The sequence below is a fragment of the Ursus americanus genome, chromosome 17 (genome assembly GCF_024610735.1).
Source record: "Ursus americanus isolate L20-20 chromosome 17, mUrsAme1.1.p, whole genome shotgun sequence".
Taxonomy (NCBI): Eukaryota; Metazoa; Chordata; class Mammalia; order Carnivora; family Ursidae; genus Ursus; species Ursus americanus.
In genome coordinates, this window is record NC_142143.1 from 44,643,496 (window position 1) to 44,659,710 (window position 16,215).

At 36.4% G+C, this 16,215-nt stretch overlaps 1 protein-coding gene across 1 annotated transcript in view; it reads left to right on the forward strand.

The window, feature by feature from the left end:
• Positions 1–16,215, forward strand: part of PTPRR (protein tyrosine phosphatase receptor type R) — a 238,570-nt gene that overhangs the window by 177,962 nt on the left and 44,393 nt on the right. The window lies entirely within an intron of this gene.

The window sequence follows — 16,215 nt, forward strand, 5'->3', positions numbered from 1 at the left end:
ACTTCTGGCAAGCTTAGCTTAATATGCATTAGGTGCTATCATCACCATCATCATCGTCATTAATAGCACTTATCCTATGACCTTGCACTGCCCTTATTACATCACTGGCCACAAAACCACCTCGGGAGCAAGGGCACTTCTCACCCAGGCCCAGCTGGCTATTGCTCCAGGACCTGAATGCAGAAACGAAGTCAGCACTCCTGCCTGACTCTAGTTAGGAGAACGTATAGTCAGTAAAAATCAATGCTTTCTCTTTTCGTCCTTCTCTTTTCCTGCAACCTCTCCCACCATCTACCCAGAGGGGGAGAAACAAGGAAATTTGCATTCTGAATAGAAACATATAACAAGCAGAGGTTCCAAATGAGCTGTGAGAGAAGAGAGGAAACCCTTATAGATTTCTGCTGTGTGTGTGTGTGCGTGTGCGTGTGTGTGTGTGTGTGTGTGTGAAGGGATTTTAAATAAATTTAATATCTAATCGGAAAGAGACTGAGAAGCATACGTTGAAGTAAAAGCAGTGCAGGTCATCACAACACCTCAGAGATGTGTGAAGAACACTTGTCTCCATGGTTACCTTTACTAAGAAATTTGCTGCCTATTGCTAAGCAGGCAGAGAGATACAGGTATATGGAATCTTGAGCTGTGTGATAAAATGACCCTATATTTATACTCATGAAGCCCATGGTGAGAATTTACTGTTAGCGACATACATTATTCTTATTTTATAAGGTTTTATTCTCTAAAATATCTATTGTATTATGTAAACACATTTGCATGTTGGCTAATTTTCCACTGATGTCCGACAAATATTCAGAGCCGCCACTGTCCCCGGGTCTGTGCGCACATTCCAGTGATGCTTTATAGCTCTTATTGTTTAAAAAGAGTCTCTCTGGGAAATATTTTCGGTACTTCTGGCCCATTCTTCTCTCCTTCCTTCTTTCCTTCCCTCCTTCCTTCCCTCCATTCTTCCCTCCATCCTTCCCCCTTCCTTCCTTCCATCCTTCCTTCCTTCCTTCCTTCCCTCCCTTCCTTCTCTCCTTCCTTCCTTCCTTCCTTCCTTCCTTCCTTCCTTCCTTCCTTCCTTCCTTCTTCCTTCCTTCCTTCTTTCCTTCCCTCCTTCCTTCCCTCCATTCTTCCTCCTTCCTTCCCTCCTTCCTTCCTTCCTTCCTTCCTTCCTTCCTTCCTTCCTTCCTTCCTTCTTTCCTTCCTTCCTTCTTTCCTTCCCTCCTTCCTTCCCTCCATTCTTCCTCCTTCCTTCCCTCCTTCCTTCCTTCCTTCCTTCCTTCCTTCCTTCCTTCCTTCCTTCTTTCCTTCCTTCCTTCCTTCCCTCCCTTCCTTCTTTCCTTCCTTCCTTCTTTCCTTCCTTCCTTCTTCCCTCCCTCCCTCGCTTGCTCGCTTGTGTTCTTTCTTTCTTTCTTTCTTTCTTTCTTTCTTTCTTTCTTTCTTTCCTCTCTCTAACAATCAATAAAACTTTTATTAAACTTTTAATTAATAGGGTGCCTGGGTGGCTCAGTCGGTTGAGCATCTGCCTTCAACTCAGGTCATGATCCCAGGGTCTTGGGATAAGTTCCACGTTGGGCTCCCTGCTCTGCGGGGACTCTGCCTCTCCCTCTGCCCCTCCCCCCACTCGTTCTCTCAAGCTCTCTCTCTGTCTCTCTCAGATAAATAAATAAAATCTTTTTTTAATTTTTAATAAATAGACATTTTTATTAAAATGTTGTTATGATAAAATTATAAAAGATTGATTCTAAAGTCTTGACAAATTTTTTTACCACTCTCTAAGAATTCCACCACCCTGCACCCATTAGCATTCACTCCCCAGTGCCCTACTCTTCAACCTCTGGCAACCACCAATCTTTTTTCTATCTCTAAGGATTTGCCTATTCTGGACACTTCATATAAATGGAATGATGAAATATACGACCTTTTGTGTCTGGTTTCTTATACTTAACATTTTTAAGGTTCATTCATGGGGTTGCATGTATCAGTACTTTATTCCTTTTTGTGGCTGAATAAAATTACATTGTGTGGCTTTACCACATTTTGTATATTCATTCACCAGTTGATGAACATTTAGATTGTTTCCATTATGAATAATGGTCTGTAAACATGCATGTACATATTTTTGCGTGGACATATGTTTTCATTTCTCTTGGGTATACACCTAAGACTGGAATTACTTGATCATATGGTAACTATAGGTCTAACTTTGAGGAACCACCAAACTATTTTTCCAAAGCAACTGTACCATTTTATATTCCCACCAGCAACGTATGAGGATTCCAGTTTCTCCATATCTTCAACAATACTTGTCATTGTCCATCTTTTTTATTATAGCCATCCTAGCAAGAGAGAAGTAGTATCTCCTTGTGGTTTTGATTTCATAATGCCTGATGATGTTGAACAACTCTTGTTATTTATTCTGGATTCTCAAGTCTATTCCATTGATCTATATATCTATTCTTATGCCAATGCCACACTGTTTTGGTTAGTGTAGCTTTGTAGTAAGTTTTGAAATCAGGAACCATGAGTCCTCCAACTTTGTTCTTCTCAATATTATTTTGGCTATTTGGGTTCCTTGAATTTGAATATGAACTTTAAGATCAGCTTGTCAATTTAGGCAAAAAAGCAGGCTGGGATTTTGACAAGGACTGCATTGATGGTGTAGATCAATTTCAGAAACATTGCCATCTTAATATTAAGTCTCCTAATATATAAATATGGGGTGTCCTTCCATTTATTTGGGTCTTCTTTAATTTCTTTCAACGTTTTATAGTTTTTAGCATACCACCCTTGCATTTTTTGCAAAATTTGTTCCTAAATACTTAATTCTTTTTGATGATATTATAAATGGAATTGTCTTAATTTCATTTTTGGTATTTGTTGCTAATATAGAGAAATACAATTGATTTCTTCTATTGCTTTTATATCATACAACCTTGTGGAATTGGAGCATTACTTTTAGCATTTTTGTGGATTCCTTTGAGTTTTCTATATATGAGGTCATGCTGTCTGCAAACAGGAATAGCTTTATTTCTTCCTTCCCAACATAGATTTTTGTTTGTTTGTTTCATTATCTCATCTAATTGCCTTGGCCAAGAATCTCTGGTACATTATTAAGTAGAAGTGGAAGAGTACTTGTGCCTTACTTGCACAAGAAAGTGTGCCTGATCTTAGATGGAAAACTTTGAGTATTTCACTGTTAAGTATGATGTTAGCTGTGGGTGTTTTATAACATGCTCTTCATCAGGTTGAAGAAGCTGTCTTCTACTCCCAGTTTCTTCACTGCTTCTATCATAAAAGAATGTTGGACTTTGTCAAATGCTTTTTTCTGAGTCTGTTGAGATGATATGTGGTTTTGTCTTTTATCCTTTTGATATGGCATTATTACATTGTTTGATTTTTCGTTTATCAAACTAACCTTGCATTCCTGGGATAAACCTTATTTGGTCATGCTGTGTAACCTTTTTTATATATTGCTGAATTTGGTTTCTTAATATTGTGCTGAGAATTTTTACATCTAGATTCTTATTGATATTGATTCCTATTACTACTGAGTGTAATTTTTTTTAATATTCTTTGGCTTTGGTTGGAAAGCTGATACTGGCTTCATATAATGAGCTATGAATTGTTTCCTCCTCTTCTGTTTTTTGAAAGTTGTTTTGAATGATTGGTGTTAATACTTCCTTAAACATTTGGTAGAGTCCACTAAAGTCACTTTGGTCCTAGGCTTTTCTTTATAGGAAGTTTTTAAAATTATTAATTCAATCTCCTTATTTATTTTGGTTCTATTTAGATGAATCTGTGAATTATCTATTTCATATTGAATCAGTTTTGGTAGCTTATGTCTTTTTAGGAGTTTGTCAATCTGGGTTATCTAATTTGTTGGTATCCAGCTGTTCATAGTATTCCTTTATAATCTTTTTATTTCTGTGAAGTGGGTAGTGATATCCCTTCTTCTACTTGAGATTTCAATTGAGTCTTGTGTTTTATTTTTTTCTTGCTCAGTCTAGCTGAAGGTTTGTCAGTTTCGTTGATCTTCTCAAAGAACCAACTTTTGGTTTCATTGACTTTCTCTATTGATTTTCTAGTCTCTATTTCATTTCTTTCTACTCCAATCTTTACTATTTCCTTCCTTCTGCTTGTTTTGGGTTTAGTTTGTTCTTCTTTTTCCATTTTCTAAGGTTTAGTTCTATTCAAACGGATCAGCTATTCACCATATATCACTCCAAGCAACTTTTGACTGTTTCCAAAATATAAATCCACCCTAAAAGACAAATATTTTTCACCACTAAAGATATTAAAAAAAGAATGGGCAGGAGAGGAATTCTAGAATGGCAAAGTAAGAACATCCAAAATCCAATCCTCCATGAAAACAATGAGAATACTAGCAAAAATGGTCAAAATTGACTTTTCAGAACTTTGGAAATTAACCAAAGGCTTGCAACAATTCGAGAATTTATTCAATAAGAACAGCTGGGGACCCTTGGGTGGCTCAGATGGTTAATCATCGGCCTTTAGCTCAGGTCATGATCTCCAGGTCCTGGTATTGAGCCCCACATTGGGCTCCCAGCTCAGTGGGGAGTCTGTTTCTCCCTTTGCCTCTCCCCCTGATTGTGCTCTCTCTGTCTCTCTGTCTCTCTCTCTCTCTCAAATGAATAAATCTTTTAAAAATTTTTTAAGAAAGAAAAACACCTGAATCTCAGTAAGAATGGTGAACTTTGTGGTATGTTTACCTTATCTTATTCCCATATCCCCTTCCCAAAAATGTTACTAGAGCCAAAGACATTTTATAATGATAAAAAAGTCAGTCTATCAAGAAGACATAAGAATTGTCATCATATATACACCTAACAACAGAGCATGAAAATAGACAGCATTGAAGGCAGAAACAGGTAGTTCAACAGTAATATTAGGAGAGTACCATAACCCATTTTTAATAATGAATAGAAAACCAGACAGAAGATCAACAAGGAAATAAAAGACTTGAACAAAGCTATAAAACATAGACCTAACAGATATCTATAGAACTCTGTACCCAATAATAGCAGAATACAAATTCTTTTCAAATGTACCTGGAATATTCTCCAGGATATACCATAATCTACATAAATCTAAATAAATTTTTAAAAATTTGAAATCATACTAAGTATATGATCAAATGGGATGAAATTAAAAATACAGAAGGAAATTCGGGAAATTCACAAATAAGTGGAAATTAACTACACAGTGCTAAATAACCAGTGGGTCAAAGAAGATAACACGAAAAAATATTAGAACATATTTTGAGATGAATGAGAATGAAAATACAACATTCCAAATTATCTGGATGCAGTGAAAACAGTGTTTATTCTTGTCAAAAGTTTAGCTTTCAACTGGCTCCACAAAGATCCAAATCACACTGGCTACTTTTTGTAGCATGGTTGAGACTCTAATCACAGAATACCTTCACTAATGTCTATAACTGTGTAATATTGCAAATTTAAAGAACAAATGCTTGCTCAACATATTTCTAAAGCTCTTATTCTGTTCCCATCATGATGACTCGGTTCCATGCATGCAAGGACTCCCAAAGTGGACATTTACTCTAATATAAATATGGAGACAATGCCTGATAATCTGAGCAGGGGCAAGAGGAAGAAGTTTACCAACCTATCTGATGTGTTAAGAGGAAAAATTGTATAGGTGGCTGCTGCTTAACAGAGTCCTCCAAGTAGTCAAGTTTTCTTTCTTCAAAGATTTATTCCTGAGGTGTATTATCAACATGCACTCTAACTGCAGCCAGAGGGGAAATTACTGCCTTACTACAGTTTAACTGCAAATTATCAGAATTCTCAGTGTCAGCCATGTTGCTTTGTAGCTCTATGCTGTATTGTGCTATTGAGGTATAAAATTGCCCCTTCGTTGCTATTCAAAAGCTGAAAAATATGGTGGCTACACTTGTGAACCTAACATAACATGTAGAGTTGTCAAATCACTATGTTGTATACCTGAAACTAATGTAACATTATGTGTCAACTATACTTCAATAGTATATAATCTATTTAATAACTTATATATAATATATATTACATAAAAATGATAACATAATTTATTATGTATGTATGAAATACATTTAATGCTAAAAAAGAAAAATTAATGCCAAGTCAATTGCAAATTATTGTAAAAAAATGTTTTTAACTGAAAAAGAAGTCTTAAATTAAAAAGCAGTTAGATTTCCCTAAGAATGCCAGAATTCAGTTTTTAAAATGGGGCTGCAACCAGATGAAAAACAAACCAAAAAAAAAACCTGAAGAAGCTGAGTTGTATATTTTTTGATAATTTTACATTTTAGCTGAACTCGATGGATCATTATAATCATGTGTGTCATTTCTGGTCTTGAAAGTACATGAATATATCTAATTTATTTGTAGTGTTCAGTACTAAAAGAGTTCTTCGGTAATTGCTTAGAGACAGAGAGCTATTCATTGTAGTGTGTTACTTAGGAAATTGTGTGTGTGTAAATGTATACATCAGCTAAACGTCAAAAAAAAGATTTCTCATTTCAGAAAGAATGGCTTTTTCATTAAGACTTATTAATGTTCATTCAGCATCATCTTTTTCTTGACTAATTATATAAACTTGGAAAAACTAAACTTGGGAACTAAAATTAGAGCTACCATCATTTTGTTCTTTTGTTAAAAAGGAAACAGGCTCCTCACCAAGAGTGACAGTCAAAACAATACTAAACGCCAAAAAGAAGTAAAAATTAATCATACTTGGTTACAAGGCAACGCACTACTTTTTTTTTCCTCTTTTACTAACAAAACGTCAGAGCTCTTTAGGATGTTAATGCTAGACTTCGTTGGTACTTCAATAAGACTCAAAGTAAATATCGACTGTAATATTGACTGTACCTGGATAAGCGTGGCTTCTCCAGTCTACATTTCCAACTTCTATCCAACATGAGCCCCCACTTTTCCTATCTTATGAAGGATTGGAAAAGTCATCAAAGCACAGTAATTACACACAGTATTACCTTAACCAATTATTTGCAATCATTCATACACACAGACAACAAAACTGTTACTCTCCATGTGTTCAGGACTGGATCCAGAGGGAGGATTACAGTCTTTGCCCTCAAGGAGGTCACACTTTAGAGTAAGTCGTTTCTAGTGAATATATTGGAAACATACTGGAAAAATTGCTAAGAGGTTTCAGAGGAAAAAATCCCAAGTTTGATTATCATATTTTCAATGCTCGGACATCATTTGGGTGAAATCTGGAAGAAAAAAAATATATACTGGACTAAGAGATTTTAGAGTTACAAAAGCTTGTTAGGGAGCTACTGCAAAGGTCTGAACAATAGATGAGGAGGGTCTGGGTCATTCCATGTCAGTGAGCCCCAAGAGTCTTCCTGCCTCTTCCACGTTCCATGTGTTCAGTGACTTCTCCAAACTCAAGATTTTGAGTCAGTGTTTGGAACTCCTCAACCTAAAAATAATCATGGAAATGCACAAGCATTTCGATACAAGGCTATTTATTTGCAGTCTTGTCTATAATTGTGAAAAATTGAAAACAAGTTGATGTCCAAAAATAAGGTATTGGATAAACAAACTACAGTACATCCTTACAATGGAACACTATAGAGTGTTTGAAAATAGTTTTTAAATAAAGTTGAAGACATGAAAAGATAGTCACAATATATTTAGTTTAAAAGCAGGTCATAGGGGCGCCTGGGTGGCACAGCGGTTAAGCGTCTGCCTTAGGCTCGGGGCGTGATCCCGGCGTTCTGGGATCGAGCCCCACATCAGGCTCTTCTGCTGTGAGCCTGCTTCTTCCTCTCCCACTCCCCCTGCTTGTGTTCCCTCTTTCGCTGGCTGTCTCTATCTCTGTCAAATAAATAAATAAAATCTTAAAAAAAAAAAAAAGCAGGTCATAAAGGAATACATAGAGTAAAAATCTAGATGGTGTCATATATACATACAAAGACTTGAACATACACATAACATGTTGTTAGCGGTCATTCTAAGTGTTGGTATTATGAGATATTTTTCTTTGTTTTTGTTATCTATAGTTTCAGGTTTTCTACAGTGAATATGCATTATTTTTGAATCTAAAAAAGGTTACTAATTTTAAGGACATGAGGTAAGAATTTTAAGGACTCGAGGTATGAAAAATGGTCTCAACTTAGAGGACCACTGATTTTGCATATGTAACACGGCCACTGACTTCTCATCACTAACCAACTTGTCCAACATTGCGTTCTTCAAATATTTAGCAGTGCTTATGCCATATAGCTCCCACACAGCTATTTATGCGTAGAGTGAAGTAAGAATGACCATGTGATCATTATTAACTATTATTATCTTTCACATATGTGTACTCTATGCCAGATACTGGCTGGAAATGGTCACATATCTTTGCTTCTTTAGCTTTTGTTAGGTGAATCAACCCTATGAGTTTTATTATCATCCCCCGTTTACAGATTAAGTAGTCTGAGGCCACAAGAGCTTAAGTAAAGCACAGAGCACTGATTTAAACGCACATTCCAAGGCCAATGCTCCAAGAAAAATATAACAAGTTCAATTTAAGTTTATTTTTTTAATGATTGTTTTGAATATTTTTTTAAGATTTAGGTATTTATTTTAGAGGGGAAGAGGAGCAGGGGGAGAGAGTCTTAAGCAGACTCTGTGCTGAGTGCGGAGCCCTATCCGGGGCTTGATTTCACGACCGTGAGATCGCGACCTGAGCAGAAACCAAGAGTCAGTCGCTTAACCAACTGTGCCATCCAGGCACCCCATTGACTTTTATTTTTTTAAACAATAAAAGAAGGATGTTGTAAATTTTGCCTTGTCCTATACATGCATAAAAGATCAGATATCATTCTATGAATTCAAAAATTTTTATCTAATCACTCAAAAGGGAGAGCAGCGTTCTACCTAGTGAAGTAGACGTTTCCAAGTAGGGAAATCATTTCCCACGCCAAAAAAATGTTCTCTACGTTGTGAGATTTTCTTTTTGCTTTAGGCTGAAATTCATTTGTCATCTTCCTGGGCCTGTGCTTGGTCTCTTTTATCGTTGTTACATTTCTTCCCTACAGGATTTCCTTTGGGAAATTTTACGATGGATGGTCACAATATCTATTCATTTATTTCAGCTTTTAGAAATTAGTAACACTGCATTTATGTTACACTTAACTTTCCAGGAGCTTTGAATTTAAGCCACGATTTAAAACTCCTAGCACTCGCTAACTTTTTTTTTTTTAATTTTACCCTTTCATCTGTCAAGTGATCCAGGAAGGGAGTTAGTACTATATATAGTTTATTTGAAGGTAAAGAGGTGGGGAGAAACAGCAAACCGTTCATTAAATTCCATTACCTCTGGAACTTAAAAGTGGTAGAATCGGGAGTTTCAAAGAACCATGGGGGCCAGTCAATCCGCATATAGTAAAGGGACTTCAACTCTCTCTCTCTCACCACTGTTTCCTCCTATTATTGCAAATGAGTAAAAACTTCTCTTTTTTCTTTCTTTTTATTAAAATACCCTAGAAAACTGAAAATGCAGCAAAATTAAATAAGAAAAATCAAGTTGGAGATGGAGGGGCTTAAGCTCACCTTTGGGATCCAGCCAAGACTGTCAGATTGTGATCATTACAAAGGGAGCCCACCAGGAGGGGGGAAAGGCGGGACTGGACGTCTTAGACTCGCAACAGTTCAGATCTGGAGAGGACATCAATATTAACTGTCTCACTTCTCACCATGTAGGACTCAGATGTGTGTAACAATAAAGACAGCTCTGAATGAATCACATATATTTAAGGTTGGGAAAGCTGTCAAAGATCGAATCTGTTTGCTTTCATTCTGGACTAAATTCTTCTTATAATCTTTAGGGGCATATTTTTCCATTCTCATTTCAAATACTTGTAGATAAGCAGCAACCACCACTCCCCACTGAAACTTAATTTCTTAATCCAGTAATTTCAGAAGTACCTCTTCCTGGACTACGGGCAAAATGATCATTCGTTTCCTTTTATTCTCTGCCTCCCATTTTCATTCTTTATTGGGTACTAAGTTAAGTTGCCAGGCTTGAAGTCTCACTATTCCCGGGGGCGAAGCACTGCAAAGGGAACAGCCTATCAGACTTAGACATAGCCTCATGGCCTCAGGGCTGGAGACTATAGCCCTTCTGCCTAAACCCAGCATCTAAAATTCAGCATAGAGCCCCAACTACTGGGAAAATAAATGCTTAATTTTCAGTTATTCTAACAGTCAATTGTAGTGTTCTTATATTTTTAGCTGTATTTTCTTCCCACTTGGTCATTAAGAGCAGTGGTGCAGAATGGAACAATTTCAGCAGAGCGCTGTTTATAAGTTCTTGCTGAAATGATGTGTGGCCCTGGGCCATAATATTTATACATGTTTTCCTTTTTACTTAATTGTAATTAGCATGCTGTTTATTGCATTCCTTTTACCTTTCCTTAAGAATTTGCTTTTTCCTTCAATTGTTTGCATTGGTATCTTTTGAATTTCCTCCCGCTTATTTATTTTTTTGGCATAAATAATAATTGGTGCTACCGCAGGAGCTTGATAAGGCTTTTTATTATGTTCCCTTTTGTCCAACAGTAATCATGAGGCATAAAAAAGTCTAAACAGTTTGTCCAGAGTTACATAACAAAGGAGAAGCAAAGTCTCAATAAGAGTTTGTGTTCTTAGTTTTCCATATTCTGTTTTTATTAAAGGTCCAGGTCTCCTGTTATTTCTGCTAATTTTTTTTCCCCTCTAAATCCTTTAGATTGTTTTCTGCCGCATCTTAATTTGTATTTTCTCTCCCCTTCTGATGTTTGGTTTGTTTTTGAAATGTCTTTCTGATTCTATCCTTACTTCTTACCACTTTGGTTTATGGATACTGGGAAACAAATTCCTATCTCTTAGTTCAGTAAAGTGGTATTTTCTCCTTCAGATCATTAGTCAGTAATAGCTGGTTAAAAATCTAATATTCTATAATTATAAAACACCGCTCTTCTCCAGATTGTTCAGTAAATTGCGTTAGACACCTTGATAACCTATTTGGGGGAAAGAAATCTAGTTGATTCTCACCATTACCATACCCCAAAATAAATTAGAAATAGATTAAAAGATTAACTTTTAGTAAAAATTAAACTTCCAGAAGAATTTGTATGTATTAAAGCAATGCAAGAAACCACACACACACACACACACACACACACACACACACAAGATTGATATGTTTGAATGTAAATATAACTTTTAAAAAATCCTTGGTGTTTTAAGGCAGCAATAAATCACATATATGCAACACATGTATGTGAGAAATAATTTCTTATAGATCATTGTCATCAACAATAAATACATTAATGCTCCAATGTAAACATTAAGAAAGAGCATGAACAGACAATTCTCAAAGGTAAGGACTGATAAATGAGCAATAATCATATCAAAATGTTTTTATGCCCATCTCTAACCAAAGAAAATAAAATTCAAAACAGTAAGTCACTGCCATTATTGCCATTAACATAGCAAAATTTAAGTTAATTTAAAAGCTAGTGAAGTTTTTGTGATGGAGTGATTTTAATCTCCTTTTTAAAACTTCTAACTTCCACAAATCTTCTACAATGAACATGTGTTACTTTTATAATGAAAAAACACTTTAAAACATATACAGGTGTGTGTTTAATGGTTGATACATATATAGATGTGTGTTTAATGTCTTCTCTGCATGCACAAGACATGACTAAGAAGTGGACAAATTTGGGGGCGCCCGGGTGGCTCAGTCGTTAAGCGTCTGCCTTCGGCTCAGGTCATGATCCCAGAGTCCTGGGATCGAGCCCTGCATCGGGCTCCCTGCTTGGTGAGCCTGCTTCTCCCTCTGCCTGCTGCTTCCCCTGCTTGTGCTCTCTCTTTCTCTGTCAAATAAACAAAATCTTAAAAAAAAAAAAAAAAAAAGGACAAATTTTTTAAGTGGATTCTCCTGATCTGATTTTCTAATTCCACTGTATTTCAATTAACTCAAGTATTGTTTGTTCCTTGAAGATAAGAATTACAAAAGCAAAGATTTTTCCATGTTAATGACAGCCTATGGTACCATTTCACGGCCGGGATAGACGAGTACTACCTTGAGAAGGGCTGTTCTGTGGAAGGAGGCTCCCCGAAAGGTCAACAGCTTGTGCGTGATTAATTCCATAATTGAACTTTGAGACATTGTCTGAGGTGTTGAGGTGAAGCGTTCTGGAATTGTTTAGGGCTCCGAGGAAATGGATTTGCCATAATAAAGGGAAATTTTAAGATAAATAGGTTATCAAGAAGGATGTATTTTTCTGTAGCGACAAATGTGTAGATTCTGTCTGTTCATTTCAAAACGTTAAAGTTAATCTCAGTGTAAACAATTTTTGAGTTTTTGAAAGGTCTTTTAAAGTAGATCCCTTAGAGAGGTAGGAGGTGAGAGTTATATCGAACTTTATTCTATTATTGCCCCAAACAATAGCCAGGCAACACTTCTTAGAAGCAGCGTACTTACACTGTTGGGTTCAGCCTTGTGATACGCCTCTGAGGCAGGTATCCGTAATTACTCGCTTCACAAAAGAAGAAGAAATTGAGATGCAACAAGGCTAGGCAGCCTGACCAGAGGTCCACCACAAGGACATGGGAGAGGCAGGATTTGAGCCCGGACAATCTGACTGGAAAGCTAGAATTCGTACTCTGAATATACACGGCCTCTACATTAGACTTCGGTTGTCTTGACCTCCCCCCAACAGTTGGCCCCCAACTGCACGTGAGGCACTGGCTAGCCTACCATAATCTGCCCACCATACCCTTGCTTTTGGGTAGCAAATCAGAAAGTGCTTGGGTTTCATACTCTAACCTGGATTGAATCTTTATTCCCTGTTCCTCCTCCTAAGTTAGTTAATTCTTCACTTATGAAATGGGGGAAAGTATGAACCTCAGAGAGCGGTTACAGAGATGGGAATAGCATATGGGAAAGTGCTTAGAACAGTGCTTGGCAAATCATAGATGTTTAATAAATATTAGTTTCCTTTCTTCCTTCCCTTGCCAGACAAAAGTCGTTCTTCCTTACGAAGCGTGTTTGCATGAAAATGTTCCCATGGCTCTCATTTTATCACAGAAGCTTCAGAATTTTTGTTCACTTGATCAAATGGACCCTAGTAGACGTGGAATCTCAGAGGCTCCTCATCCCCCAAGTGTGGCCAGGGGATGCCGTGGAAAGGCCTATTAGAAGTTTATATAAGCTGACGTTCAAAATTCTCTTTTCTGGATTTGGGCAGGCTTTTTATAGCCTTATGTCTGTGCCTCTTGCTTCTCTCTCATTTCTCCTACCTAACCTTGCCCCCCAATTTCAAAATGCACTTTTATACGACTGAACTCTAGCTCAAACTGCTTATATGCCATTTCTCAAAGATGCCTTATCATTTCCTGCTTCCACATTTTTTTTTCTCCTGCCGGGCTCTCTCCCTGAAATAACCCTTTACCGAAAATTTATCTATTGAACTTTTACCTTCAAGGCTTAACTCAGATGCCTGCTCCTCATACATCTCTGAGCACTCTGGATGGAAAAGACCTCCCTTCTTCCTAAACCACCAGAGCACTGAGCGTCACTCAATGGACAGACTGCAGATGCTTTAGTCTTTGGGGGCTGAAGATTGATTGGATGGAATAATGGTTTAAAATGGCATCCGATTAGAAATCCCTTAAATGGCCTGTCTCAACTCCTTACTAAAAAAAATCTATGAAGCCAGCAAAAGCCACACTTTCACAAATACACTAAAAACTAATAAACAATGTATTTTCAGAATTAGGAAGGAATTTCTGACAATTTAAAGTCCAGAAGAACTGGACTGAGAAACTTGTAAAAACTGCTTTCCCACTAAAAATAGATAAAAATTCTTGCTCTGAGAATAGAACCACTCTTCACCCTCCTCAACTGTTTACCTCCTACTCAAAAAACACAGGAGCCCTGTCAATCACCAACAACAGCCCCCCACACACACACACAAAATATGGTAGGGGACAAACATTCTTCTATCAGCTAAGTGATATTTTATGGGGTATCCAGTATGCTATCCCCTAATCTCTAACAGTGATTCAAGAGTAAAGCATCATAAAAAAAAAAAAACTAGAAAAGATTTTTCAAGAACATGCAAAAAAAATAACAGGTATGTCAATATTAATTTTTTTTTTAAGTTGGAAGTGGGAGGTGGCAGGAGGGCGAATTGAGGAAGGTGATCTAAAGGTACAAACTTCCATTAAAGACGAATAATCCATAATAAATTATGTCGTGTACATAATGTCCTGTACAGCATGACAGCTAGAGCTAACGCCGCTGTCTGGTGTATTTGAAAGTTGTTACGAGAGGCGATCCTAAGTTTTCATCACAAGGGAAAAACCGTTTTTGCTGTTGTTTCTAGAGGAGCTGATGAGTGTTAACTAAATTTATTGTGGTAATCATTTCACAATACATGTGAGTCAATTACTAATGTCGTAGACCTTAAGCTTATATGATGCCATATATAAATTCTGTCTCAATAAAACTGGAAAATAAGCCAGATGTGAGGCAAAACATAGAATTAATAGGAATGTAAATGTTTCGTGTTGATAAAATTTACAGTAAAGATGTAATTATTAATCTTTTAAAACTGGCTGAAATATATAAAGTAAAAATTGTCAGGGATATAAAGAAAAATAACAAAACAAGTGTTGTGGAAGATCACATACATCTCAGGCTTTGAGAAATCCAGTAGGAAAAAAAGATTGCAATAATATCTTTGATCATATATAATAACATAATAAATAAGGTGATACACACACACACACACACACGTGCATAGATAAATTTATAGGGAGGTAGGTATAGGGAGGTAGGTATAAAAAAATCAGTCTAGTTGCCCCCAAAAGTATCTATGAAATATTCAAAAAAATTAGCATAGTACTTGTCTCAAAGAAAGAATTGAAAAATTCTAAACATTCGAAGTCCAACCATTAGTTGGGTGATTTGCATGTACTGTAACTAGAAATTAATAAGGAAGACAAATTCATAAACACTTACATAAACATCAAGCCAAAGCCGGAATTAAAAACTACAATTACAAACCATTTAGAAATTAACAAAAATGACATTACATATCAATTCTTAAGAGGAAGGAACTTACATGCTTTTGTTTAATGGGTTTTTGTTGTACGTTCTAATAATTTTCCATTGTTTAAAATTAAGCTCTAGCCACGTGAATATTTCCTGATGTAGTGTTCCATAGAAAGCGTGTAGAGCACCCTTCAGATGCAATATGCTGGGCCTGGTTTTTGCTCTACTGTCTTTGTTCACATTTGTTTTGACCTGTTTTTCCCTATCCTCCATTTCCTTGGAACACCAACCATGTGGCGCCATATTGGATCAGCTCATCCATACCTAAGGCCTTTTAAATTTCATAGTTCTTGCGAATTCAATCTCTGACTTTGACCCTCAGTCTTGCACAAGCTATTTTATATTTACTTCTTGGTTCCAAACAGCTAATGTTACTGGTAAGAGGCACTCACACATTCTATCCAAGAAACAAGGGGCCTTTATAAGTTGGAAGAGCTCCACCTCATCTCCCAACTAGAAGAGGAAAATTACAGAGGGAAGATAAATTATAACTCAGAATAAGAGTCTGTGACCTCGATATTCTTATGAGTTTATCATAGAATTAAAGAAATACATACACACACACACACATATGTATACATACATACATACAGATGCTATTTTTTAAGGATTCACTCAGAAGTTATAAACAGTATATACGTTTTAAAACTTAAATTCTATTTCAACGGCAATAATGTGAACCAAAATATTTTTTTTCCTCTGAGCTTCCTATGTCCGGTAAGATCATGTGTTCAGTATGCTGATGTCAGAAATATTAGGTGGCTGTATGATTTATATACTGAGCTCTCAGACATACAAACAATGAAGTTGGTTTGTGTTATATGTGATTTCTCAATTCACATGTGATGTTTGCTTTTCCTGAACTTTTCACTTAATATTGCTAGCCATCCTATTGTTTTTGTATCAAGTATACCCATTAGTACATTATAGTGCATTTTCTCAATTCAGATTTATTTCCAATAACAAAAGTGCCAGTTTCCTATAAAGAAACTATAGATAGTTGCTACAATCAACTCTGGTACCGTAAGAGAAAAAGACATTCGATCCTTATTTTTGGAAAATCCG